The sequence below is a fragment of the Mesocricetus auratus genome, unplaced genomic scaffold (genome assembly GCF_017639785.1).
Source record: "Mesocricetus auratus isolate SY011 unplaced genomic scaffold, BCM_Maur_2.0 Super-Scaffold_100045, whole genome shotgun sequence".
Taxonomy (NCBI): Eukaryota; Metazoa; Chordata; class Mammalia; order Rodentia; family Cricetidae; genus Mesocricetus; species Mesocricetus auratus.
The window spans coordinates 5,596,568-5,604,036 of NW_024429222.1; positions in this window are offsets into that span (position 1 = coordinate 5,596,568).

Here is a 7,469-nt window from a genome sequence, read left to right on the forward strand (position 1 = left end):
TTGCGTTCCTGTCCTGCCTTCATTCAGTGATAAACAGAGATGAGCAAGCATAAGCCTAATACAGCCTTTCTCCTCAGGTACTTTGTGGTGTTTCATCACAGCAACGGTAACCCTAACTAAGACAAACAGTAGTAACAAGTCAGGTACTTTCTTTCAATTACGTCACTGTGGGGCACAGAAATAAACATGCCTTTGCTCTTCAGTAGAGACTTCTTTATCCTCTCATCACCACAGCCTGAAAGCAAGGGATATGCCACTACATGACCACCTCATGCAGAGGTTGTTATTAAGATGGTGTTTCTATGGACACTCTTGGCACAGTACAATATCATAAGAGACTAGAAAACAACACATTGTTCTAGGAGGTGTTTGCTAGAAAATTCTGTGGCAGAAAATGGACATTTTCCCAAGAGTCGCTGCCATGCACCGGCCAGCATTCCTGCTGTTATGGAGCACATGTGAGCAGTGCTGGCCAGTGGGCTGTGAGATAGCATGTGATAAGACAACTGACAGCTCATAAACCTCTTCCTCGTCCTACGGCTTTATCCTTGGGTGATATTAGGTATTCCAAATGACACAGGTACAAGATGCAAGATGCCATGTATGCTTCAGAATGTACATGAGCAACATCATACCTCTTGATAGCATTCAGCTTTGACGCACCTAAGGTTGCTTGTTACAGCAGCCTCGTCCTCCGAGCCCATCCTCACTAACAAACACCCTTCTGACCTTATTTGATATAAGAAATGGCCATATTGTTCTTCTAAGACACTCATTGCCAGTGCTAAACATAAAGATAGAGCCTTTCACACCATATGCCATATATATAGTTGAGAGAAAATGAATGACTCTCAAGTTTAGCCTTGTTTCTGTATGCTATACCCATGATCATCTTTGAAAACCAGTGACTGACACATCGTCCTGATGTATCATTTCATTTATTTTTTCACTGTCCCAGGAGCAAGCACTCTGTGGTCTCGAGGAAGCTGTTTCGGTTGTCTTTGAGCTTCTCATGAGTGAGTTCCACATTCTGTATAATTATCTGCGGCAAATGAGGTAACACATATAATTTTTTAATTATGTGGGAAGATGAAAATCCATATCAATTTTGCATTTAGTTTTGTGAGGATATAGTAGCAAGATGGACAAGTGACAGGAGAGATGTTTAAAAAGATACCTGTTGAGTAACACGTTGCGAAAACATCTCTTGGCAGGCTCATACATGAACTTGCAGTATGAGGAGACGCTGTTGGTTACTTCCTCCAAATGTGTCCCCTGTTCTCTTTGCTTTGTCTTACTTGTACTGCATTCAGATCCTCCTCTTTAGGCAGCAGTGTCTGTCCAGAGTGGATCTTTCACCAAGGCCCTGTTTTCATTGCCAGGGGTTATCAGTTCACCACGGTGATTAACCTTGGCTGTTAACTTGATAGGATCGGAACGCATACAGGGCAGTAACACAGCACATCCCTGGCTGTGCCTGTGAAGGCGTGTCCACAGGCCATGAGGGAAGAGGGAAGACTCACCTTGAATGTGGGCAGCCCCATGCTATAGACTTGGGATCGGACAGACTGGAAGGAGGCAAAGGGAGAAAGCTGGAGAGCATGAGAATCTTCTCCCACTGTTCTCCGCCTGGCTAGTGGGGTGCTCCACTCCACCATCCCCGTCCCAATGTGAATCCTCTGAAACTGTGAGTGGAAATAAATCCTGCTCTCTCAACTTGTTTCCTGAGTGTGTCCTTATAGTGAGAAAGTGTGACTAAGAAAGGTAGCTACCGGCCAGGATGCATTTCCAGCTTGTAAGGCCCGTATAAAAGAGTGCAACAGGTGTATAACAAGGGTTTCTTTGTTTTTTATGGGAAATCAAGAAACAATAATATGTCCCTCCAGACAATGCTAATGCCATGCCTTAAAATTGCAATTTGTGTCTCCCTGACTTGATCCCCTCTGAGCTCAGAGTCACTGTGCCAATTAGAGGACACTGACACAGAAACATAAAGAAAGGGGATGCTTGGCAATGCTGTGCTACTGATGAACAGAGCGTGGGCCTCTTTTTGTTCTGATTGCTAGTTATGTGAAACAAGATGTGACTCAGCTTTCGATATGAATGACTGTAATTTCTGTTATGCACAAATGAAGGCAACAAATCCCACTTAAACTCATTGCTTTAGTCAGCTGGGGATGCTGTAACAAAACACCGCAGTCTGGATGGCTTTTGCAACAGAAATGTCTTGTGGTCTGGTCTGCAGTACCAGATGATGGACTTTTTCTTTGGCCTCTCTTGTTGGCTTATGGATGGCTGTCCCCTGACTGCTTCTCCACACAGCCTTTTCTGTGTGCACATGTGCTCAGTGTCTCTCTGTTCTCATGCCCCCCTATTAAATAGGGTAGTGGTAAAATTTAACCCATGCTAAAGGCCTCATTTCACGGTAGCCATATTTTAAGGGCTGTACCTACAGCAGTCACTCTCTAAGGGACAGGGGATGATGACCTCAGCATATGAATTTAGGAGAGACGCGTCCAGTCCATAATATATGTTCATGCCCAAAATTTGGTTAGTTTTAAACTACCAAAAAACCCTTATAGAATCAAAGGTTATGGTTCTAGTTTGCCTCCCTATTACTGTGATGAAAACAAACACTGACTGAAAGTGATTTAGGAAGGGATTCGTTTGACTTATAGGTCATAGTCCAGCACCGACTGCAGTGGAAGCAGGAACTCAAGGCAGGACCCTGCTTACAGGCACTGGAGCAGAGACTGCAAAGGAATGAGATTTCCTGGCTTGTTTCTCCAGCTTGCTAAGCTGCTTTTCTTACACAGCCCAGGACTACCTATCCAGGAATGGCACCACCCACATTGAACAGCAGTCAACCACCAAACTTACCAGGGAACTCCTATAGCTGATAAATACCTGCAAAGTGGCAGGATACAAGATCAACTCAAGAAAATCAGTGCCCCTACTATATATATACAGATGACAAAAGGGCTGAAAAAGAAATCAGAGAAACATTGCCCTTTACAACAGCCACAAACAACATAAAATACCTTGGGGTAACGCTAACCAAACAAGTGAAAGACCTATATTGCAAGAACTCTGAGTCTTTAAAGAAAGAAATTAAAGAAGACACCAGAAAATGGAAAGATCTCCCTTGCTTTTGGATAGGTAGGATCAACGTAGTAAAAATGGTAATCTTACGGAAAGCAACATACCGATTTAATGCAATCCCCATTAAAATCCCAGCAATATTTTTCACAGACCTTGAAATAACAATTCTCAACTTTATATGGAAAAACAAAAGACCCAGGATAGCAAAAACAACCCTGTTCAACAAGGCAATGTCCAGAGGCATCAGCATCCCTGACTTCAAGCTTTATTACAGAGCTGTAGTCTTGAAAACAGCCTGGTATTGGCAAAAATAAATAGACAGACCAATGGAATTGAATTGAACACCCCAACATTAACCTATTTACGTATGAACACCTGATCTTTGACAAAGAAGCTACAATTATACAATGAAAAAAAGAAAGCATCTTCAACAGCTGGTACTGGCGTAACTGGATGCTGGCATGTAGAAGACTGCAGATGGATCCATGACTATCACCATGCACAAAACTTAAGTCCAAATGAATCAAAGACCTCAACATAAATACAGCTACACTGAACCTGTTAGAAGAGAAAGTGGGATGTACCCTTGAACGAATTGGTACAGGAGACTGTTTCCTGAACATAACACCAGTAGCACAGACACTAAGATCAACAATTAATAAATGGGACCTCCTGAAACTGAGTAGCTTCTGTAAGGCAAAGGATACAGCAAGACAAAAAGGCCACCCACAGATTGGGAAAGGATATTCACTAACCCCACATCTGACATAGGGCTGATCTCTAAAATTTATAAAGAATTCAAGAAGCAAGTCTCCAGAACACCAAAGGATCCAATTAAAAAGTGGGCTACAGAACTAAATAGAGAATTCTCAGTAGAGGAGTCTAAAATGGCTGAGAGACACTTAAGACAGTGCTCAACATCCCTGGACATCCGGAAAAGCAAATCAAAACAACTCTGAGATACCATCTTACTCCTGTCATAATGCCTAAAATAAAAAACACCAATGACAGTTTATGCTGGAGAGTATGTAGAGAAAGGGGAACACTCCTCCACTGCTGGTGGGAGTGCAGACTTGTACAGCCACTTTGGAAATCAGTATGGAGATTCCTCAGAAAAATGGGAATAAACCTACCACAAGACCCAGCAATTCCACTCTTAGGCATATATCCAAAAGATGCCCATTCATACAACAAAGATGTCTGGTCCACTATGTTCATAGCAGCATTATTTGTAATAGCCAGAACCTGGAAGCAACCTAGATGCCCCTCAATTGAAGAGTGGATAGAGAAAATTTGGTACATTTACACAATGGAATACTATTCAGTGAAAAACAATGGAATCTTGAAGTTTGCAGACAAATGGATGGTACTAGAAGAAACCATCCTGAGTGAGGTAACCCAGTCACAAAATAAGAATCATGATATGTACTCACTCATATAATTTAGACATGAGTCAGGGGAGTGCCAGCATACAATCCCACTGCCAGAGAGTCTAGGAATCAGAACCTTCATGCAGCAACTGATGGAAGCAGAGGCAGACACCCACAGACAAACACTAAACTGAACTCCTCGAATCCAGTGACAGAAAGGGAAAACTGATGAGCAAAGAGGTCAAGACTGGGTTGGTTTAACCCACAGAAACAGCTGAACAAGGGGGAGCTCTTGGACCCCAGACTGATGGCTGGGTGGACAGCATGGGACTGATCCAGACCCCCCGAATTTGGGTGTCAATGAGGAGGCTTAGGTAATCTGTGGGGTCTTGGGTAGTATTTATCCCTGGCATACAAATGGACTTTGACTGCCCATCCCACAATGAGGGATGCTTTCTTAGCCTGTACTCTTGGGGGAGGGCCTAGGCCCTGCCCTGGATGAAATGACAGACTCTTGAGATCCTCCATGGAGGGCCTCACCCTCCCTGGGGATTTGAATCGAGATTGGGTGTGGGACTGGGAGACCTGGTGGGGTTGTGGGGGAGGAGGAGAGGGAGAGGGAGCTCGGATTGACATGTAAAACAAGCTTGTTTCTAACTTAAATTTAAAAAATGAAGAAAGAACAACAACAACAACAACAAAAAAAACAGAAAGAAAGAAAAGAAATGCCCTATAGACATGTCAGGCCAGTTTGGTGAAGGCAGTACCTTAGTGGAAAGTTTCTTTTCCAAGGTGCCTAGGTTTGTGTCAAGTTGACAAAAATTTGCTATGGCAGTTATGAAGTCACACCTCCTAGGATCCAAGGATACAGTGGACCACTACTCTCTCCATCATCTTTCCCTTTTATATTTCAATTTGCAGCCAACAGTTGTTCATTCACCGAGGAGATTTGAATGGAAATATTTTTTGGCAATTCTAGTGAATCAGAGACATCTACATATATTTATGTCATAGTTAAGAGTATTTGAAGCAGATTAAATGATCCCAAAGTTGTCAGTTTAGTATTGAGAAGATGAAAGGAAGTCTTTAGTGAAGTTGCATTTTTTGCCCTCAGTTCTGAATTATCTTTTAAAATTATAAGTAGACTGGGAAATAGAAGGCATGCCTCTATAATTCTTAGTTGATAAAATGACTGAGGCATGAGTTAATGTAGTTGGAAACAAAACTCAAAATCATCTGAAAGGACTAGAAATCTAGGTAGAATCAAAATTAAAGAAAATTAACTGAAATTAATATTAGCTTCCAAATCTGGAAGTATTGGCAGTATTGGCTGGCAGAATAATGCTGTGGAGATTAAATTGAGCCTCTGTGCAAATGACAGAACTCCGTGGCGATTTGCCTTTCTTTCTGAAACAGAAGCCCTTTTTAATTTGTTGTGTATAAATTTGGCTGAATAAATATCTTAGAATAGAATATTCCTGTAATTTTGATTTTCCTTTTTTTAACACCCGTCATATAATGAGAAAATAATTGTGTCCTTTGGGTACTCCAACAACCTGGAAAATACCTGAGGAAAGAGGCCCCCTCCTCCTACATCTACTTTAGGACATGACATGAGTCTACCAGGGACACCCTATCTTCTTCTGAATAGGTGAATATCCCTGAGCATATTTCCCCTCAAAGTATTTAAAAGAGATACATATATCTGCTTGGGGCCACTTTGTTATGTTATTCTTATTTATTTGTTTCTTCAGAATAAATGTATTATATTCTTACCTGAATAGATAAGAAACAGATCCCTATTCAGAACCAAACCCAAGCATTGTAAAAGAGAGAGAGAAAGAGAACATGTACAGAAATGAAACACTACCTAATAAGTAATCAATATCAGTATCTAGATGAGTCTTCTCTGGAGTTAGAGTCCAGGGCACAGTCAGCGGAAGACCATGCTATGCATGGTCTTATCACCTACTTTTCCAATATAACAATATACCCTTATGTAGGTAACGGTAAAATTTGTTTATTATAGACCAATTGGTCGGCTATGAACATCTAGAAAAGCAAAATGGCATATTTGACCGATTTTGTTTGAAGACAATATAGAGCCACCAAAGGCAGCAAGGAGGCAGGGGGCTGAGATAGGGAAGAAGTTCAGGTACAGAGTGGTGAGTTCCACTCTCAGACTGCTTCTTTCCTTAGGTCCTTGGTTAGATTTATTATTGGCATTCAAAGGGTCAGAAACTGTGTGACAATACCAAGGAGGAAATGGTAATTCAGAACCTGCTGTGGTTTGTATATATGCTGGGAACTTGATCCTCAAGTGGGAGGAAACTAGGAATAGACCATTCCAAGAAAAAAAAAGTCCAGATCTGAGCAACCTCAATCCCTGATCAAATTGGTAATATAACTCTACACTGCTTATTAAGTGGGGTGGGGAGGGGGTGGGAGGGGAGAGAAAAATCATTATAAAAATACTTAGACTCTCATATTATCTAGATTTTGTTTTGTTTTTTGTTTTGTTTTGGGTTTTTGTTGTTGTTGTTGTTTTTATTTTTTGAGGCAGGGTTTCTCTTTGCAATCTTGGCTATCCTGGAACTCTCTGTATACCAGGCTGACCTCAAAGTCACAGAGATCTGCTTGCTTCTGCCTCCTCAGTGCTCGGATCAAAGGCGCGCACTGTCACCACCTAGGTTGATTTTGGTTTTATTTGCACCTGAAGTCTGCTCCTACACTACCGGTCATATCTGGAGACAAGATCATGTGACTGGAGATACATACAGATGTTGGGGTCATGCCTAAAGTGTATCCAAAGGTTGAAGTTATTAGACATGAACTTTTAAAAGCCATAGTGATACTAGTATTCAACACTCTGAAAATTACTCAAGAGACACTGATACCCTCAGGTACAATGAGGTTTTGTCTTGATGAATCCATTGTAAGTAAAAGACATTGCAATTTGAACTTCTGTGTACTTAGTCTTACCAAGCATCCTAGCTT